Consider the following 14,872-nt stretch of genomic DNA (forward strand, 5'->3'; position numbering starts at 1 on the left):
GTTTTTGGCCCACCCAAGCAACTTATTAGCGATAATGCTTTTCTTTCGGCTCCTTTCAAGGCCTTCTGTTTTCAGAATGGTGTCAAGCATATGACGACCATCCCGTATTATCCCCAGGGGTCTTTCGCGGACCAAGTTAACCCAAATCTTAAGTCTGCATTCATTATTTATCATCAGAAAACCCCTAGTAAATGGAACTCCAGTCGTCCCTGGCAATTTTTTTTCTTTAATACCGCCAGTCATGAAGCCTTGTGAGCTATGCCCGCCTCCTTGATCTTTTCCTATCCGGTTAATTTCCCTCTTTCAAACTTTTGGGGAATTCAAAATCTTATTCCTACCAAAATTAGACCTTGTGTTATCAAGGAAAACTGGAACCAGGCCAGGTGCAATATAATCAGAGACCATAATAAACAAACTGAGCATTACAATCGAGAAACCTATAAGGGCAGGGATCAAATTTATGTATGCAATTTCCTGGGGAGGCAGGTGTGTGGTGGGAATCTTAGTAAATTTACTCCTTGTTTTCTGGGTCCTTGCACTATCATGCATATTATAGGCCTGCTAAATCTGTTAGTCAAGGAGAACAATTCAGGTAAGCAGTATCGGGTACACCTTAGCCAAGTTAAATTCTCCTATCTCAGGGGTTGAATTACCCCCTTCCTTTGTTAAGTTTGAGAGTGAGAGGTTAAGCTGTGGCTGGCTCATGCTATGCACTGGATTAAACCTTCATTGCGATTCTGTGTTTAGTCTCCCGCAGTTATCATGATTACTTTATTATCCTCTACTTCCAAGGGTGGCAGCAGCAGTGTGTATCGATATTCGCACATTCGACTATTTTTGACCTGGCGCATATAGTTTCTGGCTGGGTGGTGTGCAACCAGTTGGTCGGTTGGTGTGGAGCAGTGAGGGATTCTCCATGAGACATTGTTTAGCTGGGGCTGCTGCTGGTCTCTACACGGTGTTGGAGTGTGTGGGGCTGTTCCCATTGATAAGAAGTCCATGGCTCACTGACCCTGGTCAGACTGCTCACATAATGTCGTTTGGAGTTCGTTGTCAGCTGTTGGAATATTCCCATGAGCAACAACGTGGTTTTCAAGTTGGAAATTTCTAGCCACCCTCCGGTGGAGTTTCACTGTATTTGGTTATTTTGAATTGAGATGCACCAGTGAAATCTTTTGCCATGTGACCGTAAACATTCCGGTTACCTACCCTGGCCATTTACGTAAATTTCAGGTAGTGTAGTTTCCTCACCATGTTGTTGCTGTCCAGCATGATGTGTAGTTTGATATCTTCATGTATGATTGGTTGTGAGAGCCAATATCTTCTACATTGTTCTGTTGAAGTCCCTGCTGTGCCCTGGTTGGGTGATGTGGAAGATATCTCGTTGGTGGGTCTGTTGACGGTCAGTCAGTCGGTTGGGTTGTCATCAGATTGTGAATGGTTGGCCCGACTGCCTATCTCACCTAAGTGAGCATTAGTGTTTGAATTCCAGGCTGACCCTCGAACATCTGAGCGCCCTTGGGTGTACTGACTTTTTTTTATTATTTGTTCTTGTGGTTTGTACTGGTATGGCTTCTAGCCGTTGTTTTTTTTTTTTTAAAGTTAAGGTTGTTCTGCCCTTAAGGTATAAGATTCTTTAGGCCTTCAGCCTAATTTAAAGAACTGTTTCACGTAAGACCTTTGGCATTTTAAAGGTTTTAATGTTGTTGAATTTTAAGTGTTAGGCCTTCAGCCAATTTGAATTTAACTTGTTTGCTCTTAAAGTGTCTGATTCTTTGGGCCTTTAGCTTAAATAAAGAACTATTGTAAGATAAGGCTTGCCTTTTAAATTTCTGATTACACTTGTGTTTTAAGTTATTGGCCTTCAGCCATTTTTAAATTAAAGTGGCTTTCAGCCGGTAGTTAAGTCCCAGAGATTAAAGCTGTGTGATTAAAAAAAAATTTGTTTGGGCTCTTGTAATGTTTGATCAAATAATAAAGTTGTATGTTCGAGTGTAACTGACAGTCCCTTATTTTGGCCCCTTTCCACAATTTAAACTACCTGTCCTCTCCTGCGGGTGAAGCTGGGCATTTCAGGCAGTAATTGAGAGATTTGTACCAAATAAACTAACAATCGACAGAACTGATCCGCCTTGTTACATAAAATGGGTTAAAACGCTGTTGCAGAAACAACGAAACAAACATGCCAAATTTAAACAGATGCAAAATCCCCAAGATTGGTGATCTTTTACAGAAGCTCGAAATTCAGTGCGGACTTCAATGTGAGATGCTTATAACAGTTTCCACATTGAAACTTTGTCTCTAAACCTGGCAGAAAATCCAAAGAGATTCTGGACGTATGTGAAGTATGTTAGTGGCAAGAAACAATTAATGTCTTCTCTGAGTGATAGCAATAGAGATACTATCGAAGACAGTGCTCCCAAAGTAGAGTTAATAAACACAGCCTTCCGAAATGCCTTCACAAAAGAAGACAAAGTAAGTATTCCAGAATTGAAATCGAGAACAGCTGTCAACATGAGTAACGTAGAAGTAAATATCCTCAGTGTAGTGAAGCAACTTAAATCACTTAATAAAAGCAAGTCTTCTGGCCCAGGCTGTATACCAGTTATGTTCCTTTCGGAGTATGCTGATGCATTAGGTCCATACTTAACAATCATATACAACTGTTCATTCGATGGAAGATCTGTACCCAAAGACCGGAAAGTTGCACAGTTCACACCATATTCAAGAAAGGTGGTAAGAGTAATCCACTAAATTACAGGCCCACATTGTTAACGTCTGTATGCAGCAGGATTTTGGAACATATATTGTGTTCAAACTTTATGAATTACCTCAAAGAAAACTGTCTATTGACATTGGTTTAGAAATCATTGTTCCTGTGAAACACAACTAGCTCTTTATTCACATGAAGTATTGAGTGCTATTGACAAGGGATTTCAAAAGATTCAAATGGCTCTGAGCACTATGGGACTTAACTTCTGAGGTCATCAGTCCCCTAGAACCTAGAGCTACTTAAACCTAACTAACGTAAGGACATCACACAAATCCATGCCTGAGGCAGGATTCAAACCTGCAACCATAGCAATCGCACGGTTCCAGACAGTAGCACCTAGAACCGCTTGGCCACCCCGGCCGGCGACAAGGGATTTCAGATTGAAATTGCGTGCTTATGGAACATCGTCTCAGTTATGTGACTGGAGTTGTGATTTCCTGTCAGGGAGGTCACAGTTTGTAGTAATTGATGGAAAGTAATTGAGTAAAACAGAAGTGATATCTGGCATTCGCCATGGTAGTGTTATAGGCCCTTTGCTGTTCCTTATCTATATAAACGATTTGGGAGACAATCTGAGCAGCCGTCAGATGATGCTTTCATTTATTGACTAATAAAGTCATCAAAAGATCAAAACAAATTGCAAAATGATTTAGAAAAGATATCTGAATGGTGCAAAAATTGGCAGTTTACCCTAAATAACGAAAAGTGTGAGGTCATCCACATAAGTGCCAAAAGGAATTAATTAAACTTTGGTTACAAAATAAATCAGTCTAGTCTACAAGTCGCAAATTCAACTAAATACCTAGGTATTTCAATTATGAACAACTTAAATTGGAAGGAACATATAGAAAATGTTGTGGGGAAGGCTAACGAAAGACTGCGTTTTATTGGCAGGACACTTAGAAAATGTTACAGATCTACTAAGGAGACTGCCTACACTGCACTTGTCCGTCCTCTTTTAAAATACTGCTATGCAGTGTGGGATCCTTACCAGATAGGATTGATGGAGTACATCGAAAAAGTTCAAAAAGGGCAGCATGTTTTGTATAATCGTGAAATATGGGAGATAGTGTCACAGAAATGATACAGGATTTGGGCATTTTTTGTTGTGACAGAATCTTCTCACAAAATACCAATCACCAACTTTCTCCTCCGAATGTGGAAATATTTGGAACTACATAGAGAGATACGATCACCACAATAAAATAAGGGAAATCAGAGCTTGTACAGAAAGATATAGGTGTTCGTTCTTTCTGCGTGCTATACGAGACTGGAATAATAGAGAATTGTGAAAGTGGTTTGAAGAACCATCTGCCAGGCACTTAAATGTGATTTGCATAGTATCCATGTAGATGCAGATAAGGGTTTGAATGGATAGATGACAACTACACTCCCCTGTATGACTGGCCTGTAGCATGGATAGTATCAGAATGTGTTTCAGTAGGTATATGTGCAGATGGGCTTGGCTGAGCTGAGAGAGGACAGATGAACAGATGGATAGTGAAAGGGGGAGAATGAGATGAACAGAGATAGGAGAGGGAATTGGGCATACATAGAGAGGGGAGTATGAGGTCGACAGAGATAGAGGAGGAGGGGGAGATGAACATACAGAGATGGGGGGGATGAGACGGACAGATAGAAGTGGGGGATTTACTATCAGCATGAGGGTGACAATGCCTTCAAATTATCAGTGTTGTCACAAATGTACTGATGCTTGCCAACAATGGGTCAACTACAAGCTGGGGAACTGAACCTCAGGTAGGGAGTGAATCACAATGTGCGAGTGTCTGAACACTGTATAGAGAATGAGCATGAAGGGTAACATAACAAGCAATCAGCAGAGTGATGGACAATGGAGCGTACGGAACTGAGGCTAAGGCTTGGGCTGTAGGCATTGAAATCAACATTAGAACTGTCTGGCCAGACTTATTGCTGCTGGCAGGCCACATACAACCCCCACCCCACCCCCACTCCTTGGCCCTGCACCCCTTGTCAACACAGACAGAGAGAAGTGGGAAGAGGAGATTGATAGAGAGGAGGAGTAGGAGGAGGAGGAGTAGGAGTTGCTCAAAAAAAGGGGGTTGGAATAGATGGACAGAAATAGGGGGAGATGTGGAAGATGGCGAGGGTCATTGGCAGGTAGAAAAGAAGAGGGTTTGTGGATGCAGGTGCAAGAGGTAGAGTTTGTGTGAAAGCAGGCTTAAGAGGAAGAGGGTATTAGGAGGCAGAGAGAGGGAGGAGCAAGAGATTGACAGAGAGAGGAGGGAGGAGGAGATGTACAGAGTTAGGTGGGAAGGTGGGGGGAGAAAATAGACAGTGAGAGATGGGGAGGGTATGTATAGAAAGAGGGGAGGAGGAGACAGGCAGAGAAGGAGGTGGACAGACAGAGAGATTTGGGAGGAGGAGATGGACAAAGAAAGGGAGATGAGGAGACTGACAGAGAGAGAGGGGGAAGAGGAGATTTGTGAAATATATTTGACATAAGTAAGGATAGGTGAAGCCAGGGGTAAATAGCTAACTAACAATAAACTATCACTGTACTGTTAGTGCTATTTACATCTGTGCTATCTAAATGTAATAGAGTATATTAGAAAGAAAGCTGCTACTTCAAAAAAGCTTCTTTCTCCAAAAAAAAATATTTTCTTGTTGTGTAAATAATGAGTCCTATTTACAGTACATTAATACTTGTCATACAGTGTTATAACAAACACTGCCTTTTGCTTTATAGTTAAATGAACTTTTTAGTCACTGAATCTAAATATTCAGATAATTTGTAGAAATACTCCTTATGAGGCACGTTTTTAATTTTCTTTTGAATTCACAGGGATTCCTGATTACTTGCTTTATGTTAGATGGGGGGTCTCTTTGAAAATCTTCCCAACAGCAAAAATAACTGCTGCTTGAACTGTAGTCAAGGAGGGATAGTTTATATGCAAAGTATTTTTGTGTCTTACATTGTGACTATGTTAATCACTATTCAGCTGAAACTTGTGTGCAACATAATTAACATTTATAGAGAAAATTTGTTGGAGAAGTGAGTGTATGAATTCAGTGATCCTTAAAAATCTTATGTATACAATATTGCTACTACTTTCTTCTGCTGATGGAAAAAAAAACCTTTATTTACTTTAGGTGCGTTGTCCAGAAGCTAATTACATAAGACACTAGGGAGTGAAAATATGCAGAATAACGCAAGACTCTTGCCTTTAGGTCAGCACAGTGAAGGATGTTTCTCGTTGTATAACATCTTGGTACTGAACTTCTTGGTTAGTTTATCCAAGTGTTGACTCCATTTCAACTTGTTCTCCAGTGAAGTTCAAAGGAATTCTACACAATGTGTTTTATTGAGTGTATGACAATTTATGTACACATCTTATGCTAATAGAATGCAAATAGTTTAGGAGTAAAGGTAAAATGTTACTGAATAGAAGAAGTTGAGTTGTCAATAGGCACACAAAAAAATAATGAAAATTTGGCTAGATTTCAGATGAATACTTTACAAGCTAGAGTACTCCTCGTACACCCATGCCCCCTTCAACCTCCCCCCCCCCCCCCCCCCCCTCCCGCCCACACACACACACACACACACACACACACACACACACACACACACACACACACACACGTACAGCTACCTTGTACTATCTGAATACATGTATACAAAAGGCTGTGACTTTAGCTTGGCGGGTATACTCCCACTCTTATTGCTTGTTTGAAATTAAGGCTTAAAAGTTAGCTGTGAGCCACTTGCAGGTACCTTCAGCTAACATCTTAGCTGTGATTGCTAAGGTTGTGATTGGATGCTTGGTTAGTATGCTTATGTCGTCAGCAAACTTAACAGTTTTTGAGTTACCTGAAGATGATTAAGTTGGTCATAAACAAGAGTGGGGCTGTTACTGATCCTGATGACACTTCCACATACTTTGTTTCCTCATTTTGAGATTAGTTTCTTTCTTGAGAAACATACAGTTAATAAGGTCCTCTGCTTTCTGTTAAGAAGGTAAGATTCCATTAATGCAATACGAATGTCATTAATGTCTATTATCTTAGCCAAGTAGTTATGATCCACACAATCAAACACCCTGGTAAGATCTGAGAATATCTAGATAAATTTTCTGGGTTAACTCTGCTAGCTTTCATTGGTGAGGCCTTTTATTGATTTCTCATGGGGAATCCTTTATGAAACCCAAACTGGGAGGCAGTAAACAAAGTCTGCTCAGTTAAATGAGTCAGTATTCTATTATAGTCCACTTTCTGGAAAAAAAAATGGGAAAGGAGACAGTTAGCATGTATCAGTTTTTATTGATGTGTATTCTACAGCACATTTAAGTCTGTTGGAAAATATGCCCTGAATCATTGATTGCAAACATAGCTTAAGAACAGTCCTATCAAGTCAGCACAATATTTTAAAAACAAAGATTCCAAGACTTAGCAAGCGGGAAAGCTTCCTCTCCAACCTCAACTCCTTTGGTTCCATCAGATTCACCTGGTCCTACTCCAAATCCCATGCCACTTTCCTAGACATTGACCTCCATCTGTCCAATGGCCAGCTTCACACATCCGTCCACATCAAACCCACCAACAAGCAACAGTACCTCCATTATGACAGCTGCCACCCATTCCATATCAAACGGTCCCTTCCCTACAGCCTAGGCTTTCGTGGCAAACGAATCTGCTCCAGTCCTGAATCCCTCAACCATTACACCAACAACCTGAAAACAGCTTTCGCATCCCGCAACTACCCTCCCAACCTGGTACAGAAGCAGATAACCAGAGCCACTTCCTCATCCCCTTAAACTCATAACCTCTCACAGAAGAACCCCAAAAGTGCCCCACTTGTGACAGAATACTTCCCTGGACTGGATCAGACCTTGAATGTGGCTCTCCAGCAGGGATACGACTTCCTAAAATCCTGCCCCGAAATGAGATCCATCCTTCATGAAATCCTCCCCACTCCACCAAGAGTGTCTTTCCGCCGTCCACCTAACCTTCGTAACCTCTTGGTTCATCCCTATGAAGTCCCCAAACCACCTTCCCTACCCTCTGGCTCCTACCCTTGCAACCGCCCCCGGTGTAAAACCTGTCCTATGCACCCTCCCACCACCACCTACTCCAGTCCTGTAACCCGGAAGGTGTACACGATCAAAGGGAGAGCCACGTGTGAAAGCACCCACGTGATTTACCAACTGACCTGCCTGCACTGTGACGCTTTCTATGCGGGAATGACCAGCAACAAACTGTCCATTCACATGAATGGACACAGGCAGACAGTGTTTGTTGGTAATGAGGATCACCCTGTGGCTAAACATGCCTTGATGCACGGCCAGCACATCTTGGCACAGTGTTACACCGTCCGAGTTATCTGGATACTTCCCACCAACACCAACCTATCCGAACTCCGGAGATGGGAACTCGCCCTTCAGTATATCCTCTCTTCTCGATATCCGCCAGGCCTCAACCTCCGATAATTTCAAGTTGCCGCTGCTCATACCTCACCTGTCTTTCAACAACTTCTTTGCCTCTGTACTTCCGCCGCGACTGACATCTCTGCCCTTACTCTTTGCCTTTAAATATGTCTGCTTGTGTCTGTGTATGTGCGGATGGATATGTGTGTGTGTGTGTGTGTGTGTGTGTGTGTGTGTGTGTGTGTGTGTGTGTGTGTGTGTGTGCGCGAGTGTACACCTGTCTTTTCTTTCCCCTACGGGAAGTCTTTCCGCTCCCGGGATTGGAATGACTCCTTACCCTCTCCCTTAAAACCCACATCCTTTCGTCTTTCCCTCTCCTTCCTGAAGAAGCAACCATCGGTTGCGAAAGCTAGTAATTCTGTGTGTGTGTTTGTGTGTTTTGTTCATTGTGCCTGTCTGCCGGTGCTTTCCCGCTTGGTAAGTCTTGGAATCTTTGTTTTTAATATATTTTTCCCATGTGGAAGTTTCTTTCTATTTTATTTACAGCACAATATTTTAATATTCTATCGGAAACACCATCTTAGTCAGCAGAATTACAACTTTTTAGTTACCTAATAAATTTTGTAATCTCCTTAGGGGCTATATTTTTGAAAGTCACGTCTATTACTGATACATGTAGTGTCTGTACAGTTAAATGTAACACATTTGTATTTGGTTGCCTAGTAGTGGATGCAATATTTGCTGCCACTGTGAGAGAGTAATCATTGAATTTGTTGTCCAATGATTTTAAAGTGGTACCGTTCCTGTCAGAAGCATTTTTTTGTTGTTTTTTTTGGGGGGGGGGGGGGGCTTAATTTCTTGTGAGTCAATGTTTGTATTTTTTCATGATCCATATGGCAAGGGGCTAGGAGTAGGCATGGTGAAATAATGGTATAGAATATTGCATAGATTGGATGGGCAGCTGAATATGACTTTGGAAGGAGTGGGAAGTATTGTGGGTAGGGGAACAGAGTACAGCTGGCATGCACATGTGGGTTTTTAGGATAGAGAAATCCCTCCACAGGCCCAGTAAGATGCCTTCTGAATCCAGACAACATAGCATTCATCACAGTAGATCACAGAAAGAAACGTTGACATAGTATTAGCTAACTGCAGGAGCACCTATGTCAAGGACCTGGAACTAATCTCGCTTATAAATGGTAACAGTGCCCACATAGTACTAATGAAAAAAATCTGACTGAAACCAGAAAGCAACAGCACTGAAATTTTGAATTCTGATTGGAATTATCACAAGGTATGTTGAATTCTGGTGGTGGAGGAAATTTTATAACCATAAAGAAAACAATAATATATAATGAGCTTAGTACAAACATGGTTATTGGATGCCTTTATAGACTGTCTGCCTCTGTAGCAATAGTGACACAACAGTTGAGGGAAAACTTGGAAAATATTTCATGTACATTTCCTGGTCATATTATAATTTTAGGTGGAGATTTTAGGGGACAGAGAATCATGTGAAATAGGTCTTATAGCTTTCCCAAAAATTACCTTGAGCAGTTAGTCAGTGAACTGACACATGAAGATAACTTCTTAGACCTGCTAGAGACAAACAGATGCAAACTTTTCTACTCAGTTAGTGTAGAACAGGGAATCAGTGATCAAAAGGCCATTGCAACATCATTGATTCCAGCTGTAAATAGAACTACAAAGAAATGCAGGAAGATCTGTTTGCAAAGCAGGAGCAGCAAGAAACAGATTTCAGATTATCTGAGTGGTCAACATGAAAATTTCATCTCCAGCTCTAACAGTGTTGAGTGTCAATGGACAAAGTTATACAATATGCTTTAGACAGGTATGTGTCAAGCAAAGTTGTGAGGGATGGAAAAGATCCAGTGCAGTTCGACAGCTGCCTTAGAAAACTGCTGTGAAAGAAAAGAGAGCTTCTCTGTAAATTTAAACATAGGCAAAGCCTCACAGACAAACAATAGTTAAACTAAGTCAAAATTAGCATAAAGAGAGCCATGCATGAAGTGTTCAAGGAATTTGAAATTAAAGTTCTCACTACCAACTTGACAGAAAATCCTAAGGAGTTTTGGTCTTATGTTAAACCAGTGAACAGATTGAAGCCCTGTCCAGACACTCTGTGACCATAATGGCAGTGAAACAGAGGAAAACACAGAAAAAGGTGAAGTACTAAACATCATCTTCTAAAACTGTTTCACAGAGGAAGATCAAACCATAGTGCCTCTTTTAAATCTTTGCATGAGCAACAAGCTGGCTGATATTGAAATAAGTGACCATTAGATATAAAAGCAACTGAATTCACTCAATAGAGGGAACCTGATGGGATGTCAGTATGATTCTACATAGAATATGTGAAAAAACTTGCCCCATTTCTAGCAGCAGTGTACCGTAAGTCTTTGGAGGAATGAAGTATTCCTGATAATTGGGAAGAAGCACAGGTCATCCCTGTTTCAAGAAGGGTCATCGAACAGATGCACAAAAGTATATCTCCAATTTCGGTCAGTTGTAGGATTTTGGAACGTGGTTTTTGCTCATGTAATATGACATTTATGGAGTCTGAAAATCTCCTCTTTAGGAACCAGCATGTGTTCAGAAAATAATGATGTCTGAAACCCAGCTTGCTCTGTTCGTCCACAAGACCCAGGAAGCAATAAATACAGGTAACCAAGTAGATGGTGCTTTCCTTGACTTCTGAAAGGTATTCAATACAGTTCTGTACTGCTGCCTAATGAACAAAATATAACCACAGAAAATATCAGACCAACTGTGCAATTTCATTTAGGAGTTTCTAGCATACAAAACACAGCACAAAATTCAGTATGGTAATGAGTTGTCAGATATAAAAGGAACTGTAGGTGTGTCAGAGGAGTGTTTTACAGGACCATTACTTTTCACAATATACACTCTAAGAAAAAAAATGATTCACCATGAAGGAATTATCCAAATGGGATGGAAATCACTAGATGTGATGTACATGTACAGACAAACAAATGATTACAATTTCAGAAAAAAATGGATGATTTATTCAAGACAAAGACCTTTACAAATTAAACAAGTCAATAACGCATTGGTCCACCTCTGGCCCTTATGCAAGCAGTTATTTGGCTTGGTACTGATTGAGAGAGTTGCTGGATATTCTCCAGGGATATCATGTGAAATTCTGTCCAATTGGCATGTTAGGTCATCAATATTCTAACGTGGTTGGAGGGCCTTGCCCATAATGCTTCAAATGTTTTCAATTGGGGAGAGATTTGGTGACTTGCTGGCCAAGATAGGGTTTGACAAGCATGAAGACAAGCAGTTGAAATTCTCATATTGCTGAAATGTATGCCTAGGATGGCTTGCCATGAATGGCAATGAAAGAGGGTGTAGAATATCATCAACATACCATTGTGTTATACTGTACTGTGCAGCAGATGTCAATCAAAGCGGTCCTGCTACAGAAAGAAATGGCACCCCATACCATCACTCGTGCTTGTCTGGCATTATGGTTGACAGTCAGGTTGGTATCCCACTGCCACCCAGAGCATCTCCAGACACACTTTTGCTGGTCAGTTCAATGTGGCACTCATCACCAAAGACAATTCTAATGCAGTCAATGAGATTCTGAGGCTCAGTGACCAGTGAATACATGTCTGGAGATGCCCTGGAGAATTGGTGGTATGCCAACCTGACTATCACCTGCCATACCACCTGACAGCCAGGAGTGATGGTTTGGTGTGCTATTTCATTTCATAGCAGAACCCCTTTGGTTGTCACCTGTGGCACCCTTATACAATAGTGGTATGTCAATGATATTCTATGCTCCATTTTGTTGCCTTTCACAGCAAGCTATCATGGGCATATGTTTCAGCAAGATCTTACCCTCATGCACTTGGTGAGAGTTTTTACTGCTTGTTTTCATGCTGGCCAAATTGAGAAAATTTGGAGCATTATGGGCAGAGCACTCCAACCAGCTAGGAGTTTTGATGATCTAATGTGCCAGTTGGATAGGATTTGGCATGCTATCTCTCAGGAGAATGACCAAGAACTCTACCAATCAATGCAAATCCAAATAACTGCTTGTATAAGGGCCATAGGTGTATCTGTTTGCTATTGCTCACTCAGTTTGTGAAGCTGTTTCTCTTGAATGAATCATCCAATTTTTCTAAAACTGTAATCTTTTGTTTGTCTGTACATGTGTGACACATCTACCTATTTCTGTCCCATTTAGCTAAATCTTTCGTGGTGTAACTCCTTTTTTTTTAATTTTTTTTACACACACACACACACACACACACACACACACACACACACACATTTTCACATTTTGTGGATGATGCTGTTGTATACAGAGAAGTCGTGATGCTAGAAAATTGTAGTGGAATGCAGGAAGAGCTGCACCAGAGTGACAATTGTTGCAGGGGGTGGAAATTACTCCCCATCATAAACAAATGTAATGTATTGTGTTACATAGACAGAGAGATGCTTTCTTGTATTATTACACAATTGCAGAACAATCAATGGAAGCAATCTCTTCCATGAAATACCTAGAAGTATGCATACAGAGTGTTTGAAATGGAAACATCACATAAAATTAATTGTGAGTTAGGCAGATGCTAGACTGAGATTCATTGAAAAAATGCTTAGGAAATGTTGTCCATCAACAAAGGAAGTAGCTTTTAAAACACTCGTCCAACCAGTAGTTGTGTACTGTGTCTAATACTTGAAAACTGCTCATCAGTGTTGAATCTGTACCAGGTAGGACTGATGGAAGAAATATGGAAGATCCAAAGAGGAGTGAAGCATTCCTTACAGCTTCATTTAATAAGTACAAAACTCTAACAGAGGAGATCAACCAACTTCAGCATCAGATACTGCAAGAAAGGCATTATGCATCACAGTGTGGTTTATTTTAGGGTTCCAAATGCATATGTTCCAAAAAGAGTGAACAAATATATTGCTTTCTTCTACTTACATCTTGGGAAAAGACCATGAAGATAAAATTAGAGGGATTAGAGCCCACCCAGAGGATTGGCAGCAGTTGTTCACCTAACAAACTATTCAAGATTGGAACAGCAACGTGGGGAAATGGCTGATGCATGATGTACATTCTGCCACACAACACAAGGTGGCTTGTGGAGTACAGATGTAGATGTTCCTCATTTCCAGCCACAATGGTAAATGAATGAAGCCCTGGTGAAAGATGTGGTTCCATTCCAGTCTGAGCTGATATTGTGTGGTGAGGGTAGTGTTCCTGTGCAGCTGGTCCTTAGAGGCAGTCAGAGTGCTAGCAGTGTGTGTGTGGATAGGATTCACCTGAATAACTTAAGGAAAATGCTGGGATGCTTCCACTGAAAGTGCATAGTTGATATCCTTCTCCACCTTTCCCCAATTTAAGCTTGTTGGTGTTATGACTTCAAACCATAATTTTCTTTCATCCCTTCTTGAAGTGATGGGTAACCATCTGCCATGAATAAGTCACACAAAACCCTTAGGATAACTCCTTCCAGATAGTTAGAAACAATAAAACCATCTTAACATGATTTTGAATAAGACACTGGCCTTCTCTTACGACCATATTCTACTAGAGGTCACACCAATTTGTCACATTTGTGGGACATTGCTTCCAGTGCACTTCAGTTTATGTGACTGTGTGTCATTTACTAATAAGAGGGTAGCAACTGGCTGCACAAACAATGACTTCAAAGCCAACATTATTGATGACATTCTCAAAAAAGGAAATGTGCTGTGTGTGTTTTATAGGTAAAATTTCTGATAGGCTAAATAACATTTTAAATGCAAAGAGCTTCTCTGTATTTTTGTAAGCTCCACAGACATCAAGTAGATGTTTCTTCAATTCATCTGCCAGGAGTGTCAGTCCTGCTACATAGGACAGATGGGTGGTCAATCTGTAACCGGCTGATAATACACCATAGGAACTAGAGGTTAAAGACACCAGATGCATTCTTTTTTTTTGCAAATTGTTTAAATGAGAATGACAAACATGTATTATAAACACCAGAAATTAAAGAAACCGATATGTGTGTTGGAATTCAGTTGGGTTGTAGCCCGAGGAAAAACACACTTAATACTGTAACATGATACATTTCATTCAAATGTCCACATTACAGTAAATCATACAGCAAACTGATAAGCAAGATGGCGTCGGCCGATAGTCAAAGAACTTGCGATGGCGGAGATATGTCGTTCATACTTGTCGATGTCACACCTGTATTCCAACATGTGCTACTGAATGAGCAGACTTATTTCAGTTTTTCATTCTTTTTAGATAATGTTGTAACTTCTACTATGGAGGTGAAACTTGGTGCCTTCATTCATAAATAAGTTATCACACAAATACCCATTCTTTTGCGCATAGTTCCATTCCAATGTATCTCTAAGTCAGAGTAAATGCTATCTGAATGAATCTCATAAGGCTGTACAATACAAATATACCTGTGTCAAAAATAGTTAACAGAGCTAACTTTTATAGTTTAAGCCAAGAAATGATGGATTAAGAAGTTGACAGATATTTATCTTTACTTGGTTGCCATCTTTGGCATCAGCTGTCTGTTGGTAAATGAGAGTACAACCCAAAATCTATGTTGTACAAAAGTAATGAAGTTTTGGGAAATGGGAAAAAGTGTTCTATTTAATTGACAAAATATAATGTTTAGCCAAAAATCCA

The 14,872-nt window shown here is 40.6% G+C and overlaps 1 protein-coding gene across 4 annotated transcripts in view; it reads left to right on the top strand.

Annotated features, from left to right (window-relative positions):
* The window catches only part of LOC126279037 (mitogen-activated protein kinase 15-like), a 171,378-nt gene that overhangs the window by 142,261 nt on the left and 14,245 nt on the right, over positions 1-14,872 (top strand). The window lies entirely within an intron of this gene.

The sequence above is a fragment of the Schistocerca gregaria genome, chromosome 6, assembly GCF_023897955.1.
Source record: "Schistocerca gregaria isolate iqSchGreg1 chromosome 6, iqSchGreg1.2, whole genome shotgun sequence".
NCBI classification, from domain to species: Eukaryota; Metazoa; Arthropoda; class Insecta; order Orthoptera; family Acrididae; genus Schistocerca; species Schistocerca gregaria.